The sequence below is a fragment of the Lithobates pipiens genome, unplaced genomic scaffold, assembly GCF_037356315.1.
Source record: "Lithobates pipiens isolate NorthernLeopardFrog02 unplaced genomic scaffold, aLitPip1_a1.2 Scaffold_25, whole genome shotgun sequence".
NCBI classification, from domain to species: domain Eukaryota; kingdom Metazoa; phylum Chordata; class Amphibia; order Anura; family Ranidae; genus Lithobates; species Lithobates pipiens.
Window position 1 is genome coordinate 66,220,789 of NW_027507787.1, and position 14,662 is coordinate 66,235,450.

Below are 14,662 nucleotides of genomic sequence, written 5' to 3' on the forward strand. Positions count from 1 at the left end.
GTCGATAATAGCCAGCGATTCCCAGAAAGGCTCGTACCTGTTTCTTGCTGTTGGGACGTGGCCAACTCTGTATGGCCTCGACTTTATTGACTTGGGGTTTTATCACCCCCCTCCCAATAGTGTACCCAAGATATTTGGCCTCCTCCTGTCCAATGGTACACTTCTTTGGATTGGCCGTAAACCCAGCTTCCCGGATAGAGTCTACGACTGCTTGTACTTTTGGCAAATGTGAGACCCAGTCTGTGCTATGGATAATCACATCATCCAGGTAAGCTGCAGCATATTTCTGATGGGGCCTCAGAATCTTATCCATTTTCCGCTGGAATGTTGCCGGTGCATTCTGTAACTCAAACGGCATTCTCTTATATTGGAATGCCCCATCTGGGGTTACAAACGCAGTTTTCTCCTTGGCCGACTCGGCCAGGGGAATTTGCCAATACCCTTTGGTGAGATCAAGAGTTGTCATATATCGGGCTGTTCCCAGCCGGTCAATCAACTCATCTATACGCGGCATGGGGTAGGTGTCAAATTTTGTAACTTTATTTAATTGTCGAAAATCGTTACAAAACCGCCAGCTCCCATCAGGTTTGGGCACTAGTACGATAGGACTGGACCAGTCACTCTGGGACTCCTCTATCACACCCAATTCCAGCATCCTTTGAACCTCCCCACGTATTGCCTCCCGTCGGGCCTCTGGTATTCTATAAGGTTTTAGTTTTACCCTTTCTCCTGGCGGGGTGATAATGTCATGCTCTACGCCAGATGTTTGTCCCGGCAGCTCAGAGAAAATCTCTTTGTTACGAAGTACAAACTCTTTAACCTCCTGTTGTTGGGCTTTCGATAAGGTGTCTGCTATTCCAACCTCAGGAACTAAGCAATCAGGCTGTACTTGTGACAAAGTCTCTGCGACTAGGGATTCCCTATCCCTCCAGGCTTTCAGCAGATTGACGTGATAGATCTGCTCCGGCTTTCGCCTTCCTGGCTGTCTAACCCTGTAGTTCACCTCACTAATTTTTTCAATTACTTCATATGGACCTTGCCATTTGGCCAGAAATTTGCTTTCAACCGTAGGGACTAGCACCAAGACCCTATCCCCCGGGGAAAAAGTACGGGTCTTGGCCCCACGGTTGTACACTCTCTGCTGTGCTAACTGCGTTTGGGTTAAATGTTCCTTTACAATTGGCATTACCTGTGCAATTCTATCTTGCATCAGGGCAACATGCTCAATCACACTCCTGTGAGGAGAACTCTCATTTTCCCAAGTTTCCTTGGCGATATCCAGCAGCCCTCTTGGGTGTCTCCCATAGAGCAACTCGAAGGGTGAGAAACCCGTAGAGGATTGGGGTACCTCCCTAATGGCAAACATCAGATAGGGTATTAGACAATCCCAATTCTTTCCATCTCTATCCACCACCTTCTTTAACATTTGTTTTAGGGTTTTGTTGAATCTTTCAACCAACCCATCTGTTTGGGGGTGATACACAGATGTACGCAATTGCTTCACTTTGTACAACTTGCATAATTCTTTCATAACCCGGGACATAAAGGGTGTACCTTGGTCCGTAAGCAGTTCCTTACAAATACCCACGCGGCTAAAAACAAGAGATAGCTCTTTGGCTATGGTTTTGGCCGAGGTATTTCGAAGAGGAATTGCTTCCGGATAACGGGTGGCATAGTCCAATATAACCAAAATGTACTGATGCCCCCTAGCGGACTTCATTATCGGACCTACCAAATCCATTGCGATCCTTTCAAAGGGGACCTCAATGATAGGAAGAGGTACCAGCGGGTGACGGAAATGTGGCATAGGTGCCGACTTCTGACACACAGGGCAGGAGGAACAATAATTTTCTGTTTCCTTCATGACCCCAGGCCAATAGAATCTCTGCAGTACCCTCTCTCTGGTTTTTTCGGTCCCCAGATGACCTCCCAGAATGTGCCCATGGGCCAATTCTAACACCAACTTCCTGTAAGGTTTGGGCACCACAAGTTGCTCAATGGTTTCTTCTGCCCTTTGAGCCACTCGATACAGCAGGTCCCTTTCCACAGTGAAGTACGGGTAAGTGCAAGTCTTATCTGGGTTCACTAACTCGCCATCTATTTTCACCACATTTTCCCGTGCCTTTATTAGGGTGGGGTCTTTTAACTGTTCTGTGGCAAAACTTTCCCTGTGAACCTCAAGATCCGAAAACTCCACAGACGGCATGTTTTCATCTGAGGATGTTGGCTCCTCCCCAGTTTCTCGAGTTTCCCCCGCCAATACCGACAAGGGAAATTCAGGAGAGTCCTCACCACTCCCAGAGGAATTCTGGTCATCTTCCTGGTTTATAGGGGCACCAACGGGGGGCTCAGGACAATCCCAGAGTTCCCAGAATTTTGGAAAATCCCTTCCCACAATAGCATCATGTGGTAAGTGAGACACTAACCCCACCTGATGAGAGAGGTTACCTTTGGGGGTCTCAAAAAACACTGAAGTTACAGGATACTCTCGGGTGTCCCCATGCACACAAATAACAGCCACCCTGTTCTTCCCAGAGACCTCTGTAGTAACTAATTCAGCTTTTATCAATGTTACCAGGCTACCTGAATCTAGCAACACATCAACATGCCTACCATTAATACACATTTTACATAAATGTCTCTCAGGTCCCCGAATGGCAGTGCATGCAACTGTCGCAAACAGCGACTGACGTCTCTCCCTTATAAAGTCACATTGCATAGGCTCATCCACAACTGGGCAATCTTTTTCGCTGCCTCTTGCAGCATGGGCTTCCTGGGCTGCTCCCACCAGACCTTAGGTAGAACTCCCACCCTCTCACTCTCTCCACCCTCACCCCTTGGAGTCATCTTACCCGTCACTGGGGATGATCTGGTCTTAGGGGGGAAAGTCCGTGAGTCCCTGGAAGAGGTGGTCAAGTTCTCTGTAGCCAAGTACCTCTCAACCAGATCCACAAGTTTATCTGCATTTTCTGGGTCTCCATGGCTTACCCATTTTTGGATGGCAGTAGGAAGAGCTCTCAGGAAACGATCCATAACCACACGTTCCACAATGTTTGGTGCAGTCAAAGTCTCTGGCTGCAGCCACTTCCTGCTCAGGTGAATGAGATCATACATTTGAGACCTGGGAGGTTTTCCAACCTGAAAAGTCCAGTTATGCACACGCTGAGCCCGGACGGCCAGGGTGACACCCAGCCGTGCCAATATTTCTGCTTTTAGCACCACATAGTCTTTTGCTTGGTCAGGCTCTAAGTCATAATAAGCTTTCTGCGATTCCCCAGTTAACAGAGGGGCCACCAGTCCAGCCCATTGCTCCTTAGGCCACTTTTCCCTTTCAGCAGTCCTTTCAAATGTGGTCAAAAACGCCTCCGGATCATCCTCTCCAGTCATTTTTGTCAGTAAACGGCTCACCCCAAAGGATGCGGTATTATTGTAACCACTTGCTTCATTGGTCTGCGGACGTTGCTGTATTAATGTCTCTATTTTCTGTTGAAAATTCTGCTCTTGCTTCTGCAACAGGTCTATGAAGCGGGCTTCAGATCGCTGCTGGGCTTGTTGCTGAGCTTCCAAACTCTGCTGGTGAGCCTTTTGCTGATTTTCCAAACTCTGCTGCAAAGTTGCATTTATCTGCTGCTGGGCTGCAAGGCTCTTTTGTAAACCTGCATTTGTTTGCTGCTGATTTGCATTTGCTTGTTGCTGGATTGCATTTGCTAGAGCCAGCTGTCTCAGTATCTCCTCCATGCTGGCCTTAACAAAAAAAAAAGTGCCAAAATTCTCCACCAACTGTGAGGGGTTAGCTCGGCAGCGGGTGTGTGTGACCCCCTGGATGGGTTCACAACACAAAGTCAGGCACAGCAGACAGCGGTGTAGGTTCAAAAAACAAAAGATCCGGTTTATTTAGGCTACATGCAGTGATACATATAACAGCCAAACAAAATAAAACAAGAAAATAAATCCTGGTCAGCTTGACCTCTAACTACACACGTAGACTCCCTGTCTAACAACTGGGTGCAGCCTTGTGCTGCCCCAGTCCCTGTCTCTATTGTAGGGGTTTGCCACATAGGCGTTAACTCACCGCACAGAACAGATCTCAGACTCCCCAGTCTATACACACAAAACTGGTTCCAGGATGGAGCATCTCCCTAAGCATGCTGGGGTTTTTTGTAGAGGTCTTAATGAGCCCACTTACTTCAGCTGGGCTCATTAACTCTTCCCCTCTAATTGTAAAAGTCTGCATAAAGCCTGAATCTAGGACACACATATTTACCATCCTGGATACAACCAGGTGACTTTACCTGCCTGCTGCCACAATATATATATATATATATATATATATATATATATATATATATATATATATATATATATATATGTTTAAGAGTGGTATTTGTATAGTAGTTAGTGCAATCCACATATTTTAAATATTTTTTTTAATATTCTACCCACTGGGTGGTACATATTTTTTGATTGCAGCAAACTAAGTTATAGATTGTTTTATTTGGGTCGGTAGCACACCTTTTTTTATTCTGTACCATATACCTGTATGAGAAAGTATCCTGTTCTCTTTGTATTGCTTCCTTTGTGTGAAATCCCTGGTGTTCCTGCCAGTCCCTCTGCGTTCCTATTTATAACTGACCACACTAAGTATAAGAGCACACCATGGTCAGTTCTCTAGCTGTGCTGGGAACTCGGGCTGCTCTCCTCCAATGACCAGACTTGTCCTGACACAAACCCCATCACCCCCCCTCCCCTCCACACAGCGTTTTACTGGGAAGATCAGTGTACTGTTGCTTCTCCTTACCCAGCTCTTATCTATATGCAAGTGTTTTGCTTTTCATTTCATATTTCATTTCTTTCATTTTAAACTGAATGGGCTGTTTTACAAGGTGATAGTTTATAATCACTTTAAGAGGACCCATGAGGGGCAATGTCACACATCAAATATCTGGGCATCCTTTTACCCAGTAGGGCAGAAGACATATTTCCCCTCAATTTTCCTCCCTTGCTGACGGCCATTAAAAAAGAACTCCTGTCTTGGCAGCGTGGACTTTTTTCCTGGTTTGGTTGTTGTGGGATTGTAAAAATAAACATTATTCCCCCATTTTTGTACCATCTTCAGGCCCTTCCCATCTGGATTCTGGGTTCCTTAGAGCAGTGAAACGCGCTATTACATCTTTCCTCTGGGCCCAGAAGGCCTCGCGGTTGGCCAAGTCTATTCTGCGACTGCCAAAAATGATGGGCGGCACGGCTTTGCCGGGTGCCAACCTTTATCACATGGCTTGCCACCTGGCACGAATCCTGGACTGGTGTCATCATGGTCCTCTAAAACAGTGGGTACAGGAGGAAGGACTCCTCACTGGAACCCAGTTGGATGCGTTGTATTGGTGACCACCTGCCTTCAGCCCGGGACTCCATGACCCTAGATTCCAGGATCTGAAAGGGATTGACTGATCCCAGGCCTGACGCTTCCTCATAAACGGACAGTGGATGACCAGGTAACGAATCATGGATGACCCATCTCTGCTGGGCCTTTCTTTCTGGCAAAAATTACAGCTAGCTCATTTCATTGGATCTTTACCTTCCCCAGAACCCTTCAGGAGGAGCCTTACTACTTTTGAGCTAATGTGTCTGGAACAGTCCCCTACACGCCATGTGGTATCCCAGACCTACCAATTACTACTAGAGCCACCCCCTGAATTTCAGACCTTCCTACATATCTAAGTGGGAGCAGGACTCTAGACTTCAGTTCACTGAGAGGCAAGTGGAGAGAATTCTTCTCTTCTCTTGTAAAACCTCTGTTTGGGGTAACCATCAGGAAGCAGGTTAGAAGGTACTGACGAGGTGGTACTATACGCCAGCGAGGTTCCACAGGATGTTCCCTCAAAGCACAGATCTAGGCTGGAGATGTGGGGAGGAACCGGGGTCTCTCCTTCACATCTTCTGGTCCTGTTGTCTCTTGCATTCTTCCTGGCCTGAGGTTCACCACATGAACCAACACGAGTTACCTTGGACCCCTGCGTTTTCCTCCTACACCACCATGAGATTTCAAGCAAGATCTATAAGAAATCCATTTTGCCTCTCATGCTCACAGCAGCAAAGAGCTGTATCCCACTGTGCTGTAAGCAGACACAGCTGCCGAGTGTGGCCGCGTGGCTGAAAAAGGTAGCAATGCAATGGAGGACCTGGTGGCCACGGATAGGAGCATCCGAGAGAAATAAAAAAAAAATGTATTATTGGCACGAGTTTGTTTATTCTGAGGAGCATGTGGAATTGGTGACTTAACTCTCCTGAGAGGTGGGTCTTGAGGAAAGGCTCCCTGGATGAGGTTCCCCCTCCCCCTCTACTCTATACTTTTGCTTTTGTTCTCTTTTGCTCCGTGGCCCCTCGGAGCATTCCTGATCTCTCAACCCATTTAATAACGGTGTTAACCGTTAAAAGAAAAACAAAAAGAAATACTGTGTGGGTTACGGAGACTTCTTAGCCCTTGAAGCACAATGTATGAGCTGCATTTCATATGTTTATACCATTGATGCCAATGGGATGTCAGTGTAAGGGATCTTGTATGCAGAGAAGATCCACTTTATGTTCAATATTGTTGAGGTTTCTGTATCACTGTATGCTTTATTTAATTAAAGAATTGGAAAAAAAAGAAAAGAAAAAAAAAAAGAGGACCCATGAGAGATCCTTTGGCTTCTGAATCTCTAAGAATATGACAGACGTATTCTAGCTAACTTGAGACCACAAGCATTTGCTAATAATTTGGAGAGTACAGTCAAGGGAAGATTGTGGGGCAGCCAGGTAAACTGGTTAATCGTTTGCATATACAGAAATGCATTCTTCTAAGTTCCCTTTGTGGAGATCAAATATAATCTGCAAAGATATAAGAAGTCAGCGGTTCTATTAGCAATGCATTTAGGAGGGGTGAGAGAGCATAGTCCTGATGGGTACCCCATGAGATAGGCAAAGATTTTGTATTATGATCACACACATAGGTTGGACTTGATGGACTTGTGTCTTTTTTCAACCTCACCTACTATGTAACTATATGTAACAAAATTACTGACCCTTATTCTTACAGTGGATTAAGTATGAGTAGCTAATTAAAAATGCCTGGCTTTGCTTGGCTACATTGGTTCAGCTTGGACCAATTTATGTATGTATGTGCCCTACAGCATTCTCTGATTGTACAAGGTGGAGATCATGGCATCACCACCCCATATCTTCATCTCAACCAATCAGATAAAGCTTTGCATTCTTTGAATGATGCCTGTGCCAACTATGCAGCAGAGCAGTCGCTTGGCATAGGACCCAAAAGATAGCAGCCATCAAGGCACATGCATACTTACATTGGCCCAAGGTGGACGAAAGTAAATATGTGCTTGGACCAATGTAAGTATGCAAAAAAAAAAAAAAAAAAAAAGCCATACATGTACTTCAGCTTTAAGATAACATTAGACCAAATCCTTATCTATGCAGAACCTCTCTCTCTTAAACTGCATTTTTACATAGCCAAGCACTTTATGTCTGTCTAGTGATAATAATACATTAATTAATGAATAATACATTAATTAGTTAATGAAGGGGAACTACAGATTCAGAAATAACTTTCTCACAATTATAAAAATGGAACTTTAGTGAGTAAAGCCTTATTGATAACTCTGTATAAAGAATTGTGTCTAAATGCCGGAAAAAGGTTTTTAAACTCTCATTCTTAATAGTAACTAACAAATATGTTAAAAGTGTGACAGTGCTGCCACCTAGTGTTAAATTTTGATATGGCATCTGTTTTAAGTTCTGTATCCACAAATACACCACATTTTTCATGCTAGGTTTCATTGCTGATTCTTTTGCTATAGTAACACTTCATGCATCTGTTGTATGTTCTAATTTGCCCATAATGTTATTTTATTTAAATAGTTTTAAATATAAAAGAACTGTTTTTACATTGTTGGTGTTGGCTCTAACAATCTAAATTGCACAATTGTCTATAAAAGCATAGCTTTCAGCATTATATGAAACCACATTTTCTGAGACAACCTCAACCCAGACACAACAGAATGACATCTGACTGTGGTTTGCTTGTTCCTTCTAAATTTCAGATTAAAATATCTAAATACTGAATGTTGTAACTGCAATTGTTAGATTCAGAAAGATGATATTAATGCAAAATGACTGCACTAACCTGATTCACCCAAAATATTTGTAGACCCTCTGGGGTTGATTTACAAAAACTGGCAAAATCTGCTCTGCATAGAAACCAATCAGCTTCCAGGGTTTTTTTTTTTTTTTTTGTTAAAGTTTAATTAAGCAAGCTGAAGTTAAAAGAGGATTGCCTACCATGCACAGCTGCACCAGATTTTTCATTTTCCAGTTTTAGTAAATTAACCCCTTTTAGTCATTTGGGTGGTGAACCGTGGTGGTCCGTAATGCAGGGCGCACGGACCTCACCCCACCCATCCATTCATCCGGCCCCCTAATCTACATGCCGGGCACTGGATGTTTTTTTTTTTTTTTTTAAGCACAAGATTAGAGCCAGAGGCTATAATATGCTTCAATAAAGGGTGATCCTACCCAGTTTTGTGACAATGACAAATTAATATTCACTACTGTCACTGTTTCTCCTCCTGGCCCGTTTACTGATTAGCCGAAAGGAGAAGCGAAGTGATCCTATTGGCCTAGGTGAAGGAGGGAGGAGATGCACGGTCGCCATGAGGAGACCCAGGAGAAGCCACTGCCTGGAGGGAAGTGTGCCAAGTGCGGGGCCGACCGACCAAACGATGGGGGTGGTTGTATGTCCTGACCGAACGAGAGGGGGGCTTGGCTGTGGGTGCATTGTCTGTTTGACGACCCCCCTCCGGAAATGATAAAAAACAAATTCGGTTTTTAAGGTGTAAAATCTTCTTTGCCCCATGCAGGGCACGTTTCACCTTAATAATGACCCCTGCAGAAGCTTACACTAACCTTCTCTTCACCCCACTGTTCCCTGTGGGTGAGAGAGAAGAAGCTCATGACTTGGAGCTTGTACAAGACTGATACCTCTCACATGTTTCATACCTGGAAATGTGGGGTATGTCACTCATATTCCTGGGGAACAAAGGGGAGAATGCAGAGGCGGCTCTAGACTTTGTGAGGCCTTAGGGAAAATCTAGACATGAGGCCTCACTCATGCCCTTTGCAGGGGTTAAGAAAGAACTCAGAGGTTGAGCATCTTTTACTTCTGCTGTCTGTGTGGATGGGATGTGTACTGTGCCAATCACATGGGATGAATAAGAGAAGAGGGTCAGCAGGGACTGGCACAATACACGTCCCACCCACACAGACAGCAGCAGTAATAAGATGCTCCACCTCGGGTTTCTTTCTTAGCCCCTAAAAAAATAAGGATGGGGATGGGACTGGGAACCATGGGGTAGGGGAGAATGAGGAGGGTGTAAAAAGGGTGAAGTGGGTAGGAGATGAGGGATGGGTAAAGGAGAACTGGAGTGAAACTGGGGGATCCTGGTCTGTATAGGGAGTGAGGGAGGGTTGGAGAGGGAGAGAGACTTTTACATCAGAATACACACTGAGTGGCAGGAGAGAGAAGGGATCAGGCTGCATTTCTCCTCTTCTGGTTGCTGGCTTCAAACATCCTGACCACAAAAACACAGGAGGAGGGGGCAGAAGGAGGAGGAGCAGAAGCAGCTCTCTCTCCTCTCCAGTATGTGAGGGAGGGGGGAACTGTCAGCGCTGGTTCTCTCTCTGGCTTTGATCCGGAGCTGTCAGTGAGCTTCCATCCCCCAGTGAATTGGTCCTGATCACAGCCCCGGGTTGTACAGCTCACAGACTGGCCGGGAATCAGCACTGTGCTCATGGCAGAGGGATCCCTATTTGCCTGCCTCAAAGGGGACTCTTTAATTAGGCAAATTAGGCATCCGCAAGGCCCCTGTGAGCGTGAGGCCTTAGGCGACTGCTTAATTTGACTAATTAAAGAGCCGCCTCTGGGAGAATGTAAAAACAGCAAGGATGAGAAAAGCCATATGACTAATTGAACTAAATTAATTTCAGATTAATTTGTTATGTTATAAATTCAAAGATTCTGATGGATCCACCTCCATCAAACCCAAACTCAATAAGACCCCTTTCAGACTGGATGCGTTTTTCAGGTGCTTTGGCGCTAAATATAGCACCTGAAAAGTGCCTTAAAAAAGTCTCATCTGCAATCCCAGTGTGAAAGCCCTAGTGCTTTCACACTGCGGAGCTGCGCTGACAGGACATCAAAAAAAAAGTGCAAGCAGCTTCTTTGAGGCGCTTTAGGAGCGGTGGATACACTGATCCTAAAGCTCCCCTGCTCATTGAAATCGATGGGCAGCGTCACCGAAGCACCTGCAAAGTGCTTCGGCAGAGGCACAAAACTACGGTAAAGCGCTGCTTGTTTTAGCGCGATGCCCCTGCGAAGAACATTTGCATTCATCAGCCAGGAAGCTGCGCATGGGACGTACTTGGACATTCCAACATGACAATGATCTAAAACACAAGGCCAAGTCGACCTGTCATTGGCTACAGCAGAATAAAGTGAAGGTTCTGGAGTGGCCATCTCATTCTCCTGACCTCAATATCATTGAGCCACTCTAGGGAGATCTCAAACCTGCAGTTCATGCAAGACAGCCCAAGAATTTACAGGAACTGGAGGCTTTTAAGATAAAGAACCTCATCCACAAATAACACAAAAGACTTCAAGCTGTCATTGATGTTAAAGGGGGCAATACACGGTAGTAACCACTTCAATACAGGGCATTTTCACCCCTTTCCTGCCCAGGCAAATTTTCAGCTTTCAGCGCTGTCACGATTTGAATGACAATTGCGAGGTCATACAATACTGTACCCATATGACATTTTGATCATTTATTCCCCACAAATAGAGCTTTCTTTTGGTGGTTTTTTGATTACCCCTGTGGTTTTTATTTTTTGTGCTATAAACAAAAAATGGCTGACAATTTTGAAAAAAAAAACTATATTTTTTACTTTTTGCTATAATAAATATCCCAATTTAAAAAAAAAAAAACAAACAAAAAAAACATATTTCTTCCTCATTTTAGGCTGATATGTATTCTTCTACAGATTTTTGGTACAAAAAAAATAGCAATAAGCGTATATTGATTGGTTTGCGCAAAAGTTATAGCACCTATGAAATAGGATATAGATTTATGGTTATTCATTTTTTACACTATTTTGGGAACATTCACATTTATACAGCTAACAGTGCTATAAAAATACACCGATTACTGTATAAAGGTCACTGGCAGGGAAGGGGTTAACACTAGGGGGGCGATAAAGGGGTTAATGTGTTACCTAGGGATGGATTCTAACTGTGGGGGGAGAGGACTAACTGGGGGGAGGTGACCGATCGGTGTTCCTCTGTACTGGGAACACACGATCAGTCTCTTTTCCCGACAGAACGTGGATCTGTGTGTATACATCCCTTCCATGTGACAAGAAATCGTGGGTGCCAGGCACGCGCATCGGCTCCTGAGTGACATGGTGGTGCGCTTGCGCCCCCTGGCGGCCAGGAATCTGAGGACATCATATGATGGCCACACAGGATGAGAGAGACAACTTGCGGCCGTCATTTGACTATACGTGGGATGGGAAGAGGTTAAGAACTGGGGTATATAAACTTTTGATCAGGGTCATTTGGGTAGTTTCTGTTGTGATTATGATTTAAAGAGAGTAAACAACACAGTTGATTGATAATATATGGCTTCCACCAAACACTAACCATGAGTGTAAAGCCGCGTACACACGGGCGGACTGTATGGCCTACTTAGTCCGTCATACAATCCGACGGACAGTCCGTCCTACTTTCGAATGAACGGACTTGACCACACACGGATGCACAAACAGTCCGTCGAAAGCTTGCGCAATGACGTGTACAGCACGTACGACGGGACTAGAAATAGGAAGTCCAATACACAGCAATGCAACCATTCGCCGTGTAAATCCTTTCTGAGCATGCGCCATTCTTAGTCAGTCGAACTAGCCTACTGACGAGCGGATTGTCCGCTGAAACCAAAGTATGACGGACAGAATTTTGAAAATTCCGAAATACTTAGTACGCCAGACTGCACGCTGAAAAAGTCAGCTGAAGCCCACACACGAGCGGACTGTCCGCTGAAATGTGTTTCGATGGACTAAGTAGGCCATACAGTCCGCCCGTGTGTACGCGGCTTAAGAAACGTTTTTGTGTTATCATTCATATTCTCTGAAAAATGGCCAAGAAAGCATAAATTCTGCCAAAGTATGTAAACTTATGAACACAACTGTACATATGACCCAGTATGTATTATAGAATGAATTTGAAACCGTTTATGTGGTATGTATGTTTATTTTATACCTACCATCTTGATGAAGTGACCATCCAGAGTCTCAAAATATGTTGTATATTTAAGTGTGAAAACCTTGCCTAGCTATATATATAAAAAAAAAAAAAAAAAAAAAAAATCTGTACTAGGGTCATTGGTTTAAATCCCAACAATGTCTCTAGTTGCATGGAGTTTGTATGTTCTCTCTATGTTTACATGGGTTTTCTCTGGATACACTGGTTTTCTCACACACTAATGATTTGCTGGTGGGGGTTAATTGACCTATATCCAAAAATATAAGGAAAAGAAAACAATATCCAAACTGAATCCACTCCAATCACCAGTGTAACATGTAATACAAAATGGGAATCCGCCACCCTTGTAGAATAGTCTCTCACCTCACTGCCGTGACCACGCATTACCAGTAGGTCTCACCACATGTTTTTCCCTCTCTGGGGATAAAGACAAACTACTGCTGCTTTAAATGCCTCTTACTCGGATGGATGGATGGATTATTAGATTTCCAATCCCCACAGCATACATGGTGAAAGAAAAAGCACACAGATCTAGTGTTCTCCGTTTAAAATTTCACATGTATTTAGAAAAGGGTAAAGTATTGCACTATAGGCAGTGCTAACCATGAATTGCATGTCTGTCATATACAATCACAGGATCCTTAGTAGCGTAGGATAGCCTCACTGAGGAAGTCCCGAGGTTTGGACGTAACATACGTATAGGACGCCATGCCGCGATCATCTCTGCATCTAAAGATCCTGTGATTGTATATGACAGACATGTAATTCATGGTTAGCATTGCCTATAGTGCCATTTTTGCAATATTATACCTTTTTCTAAATACCGGTAAATGTAAAGTTTTAAGGCCTTAAACGCTGGTAAACCATATTTTTGATCGTTTATCGACATTTATCAGCATTTATACACATTTAACGTTTTTAAGCGTTTCTTTTGTGGTCAGAAAAACAGCTCCTGAATGCGATTTTAGGGTGGTTAGAAAACAACCCATAAACTCCACTGCTAATAAACATCCAAAAACGCCCATGTGTGCATGGACACATATGATAACATAGAGAGGAGTTTATGGGCTGTTAAAAAAAAAACCTCCCAAACTTCCAAAAACTGCAGTTTCAGTGTGCATGGAGCCTAAACGGAGAGTGCTAAATCTGTGTGCTTTTTCTTCCTGCATGTACGCTGTGGGGATTGGAAATCTAATAATCCATCCATCCGAGTAAGAGGCATTTGAAGTGGTAGTAGTTTGTCTTCATCCCCAGAGAGGGAAAAATCTGTGGTGAGACCTACTGGTAAGGCAGGGGTCATGGCAGTGAGATGAGAGGCTAATCTACAAGGGTGGATGATTCACATTTGCATTACATGTCACACTGGTGATTGGAGTGGATTCAAATTGGATATTTGAATTTGAATATATTTTATATTTGAATTAATATTTGAATTATTTTCTTTCCCATTGATATTTTTGGATATATACGGTGGACTATTTTTTTGAACATACATATATTTTTTGCAGAATTTTTGCCACTTTTATTGTTTCCTTCTTTGATATTTTTGGATATACATTGTATTGTATTTTTTTTTTTTGTGTACACATTTTTTGCTCAATTGTTTGCACTTTTATTATATTGTGGTTATTTTTTGTAAGTTGCGCTCATCATTCTGTTGTATATATTAGTTCACTAAGGTTTGAATCACTTATAGGTTTTGGCTAGCAACTTTTTAAATTCATTTCACTGATATAGTATTGGATTGCGCAGATTGATTATTTACACACAGTTAAGGAGTATAGGCTTAAAGCCACAACTACATTAACAAACAACTGTGCCCAAAAACTTAGACAGATTAAGTTGGAAAGGGCAAGGCCACAACTTTATTTAAAAGTTCAAATGTAATAACTTAACCAGTCAAAATTATACTGTGAGCATGTTAACAGAAACTCAATGTTGTCTAAAGGCCTGTCCTTACCATGAGTGCCAGACAGGCATTAGACTGACCCAACTTCCGCATGAAGGCATAGCCCATTGAGACAACATTACCTGCTGGCAAGGTCAAACTGCCAATAAAACTGTGACAATTGTCCTTACACAGTGCAGGTTGGCAAACAGCTTTTTTACGAAGCTGGTTCAGGTTCTGCCCCATCACCTTAGAGCTACTTAATTTTGCTGCTTAGGAGCACACTGGCTTATAAAGCAATGTTACCATCAGTCAAGGCTTCCTTTCCTTATGGGCTCAAGGGGCCTTCATTGGTGGAAAAGCACTTGTGAGCCTGTCCAGCCATTTTTTGCATGCTTCCCGGACAC

General features: G+C 43.6%; 1 protein-coding gene across 2 annotated transcripts in view; it reads right to left on the minus strand.

Annotated features, from left to right (window-relative positions):
• Positions 1 to 14,662, minus strand: part of CDH23 (cadherin related 23) — a 1,769,196-nt gene that overhangs the window by 370,906 nt on the left and 1,383,628 nt on the right. The window lies entirely within an intron of this gene.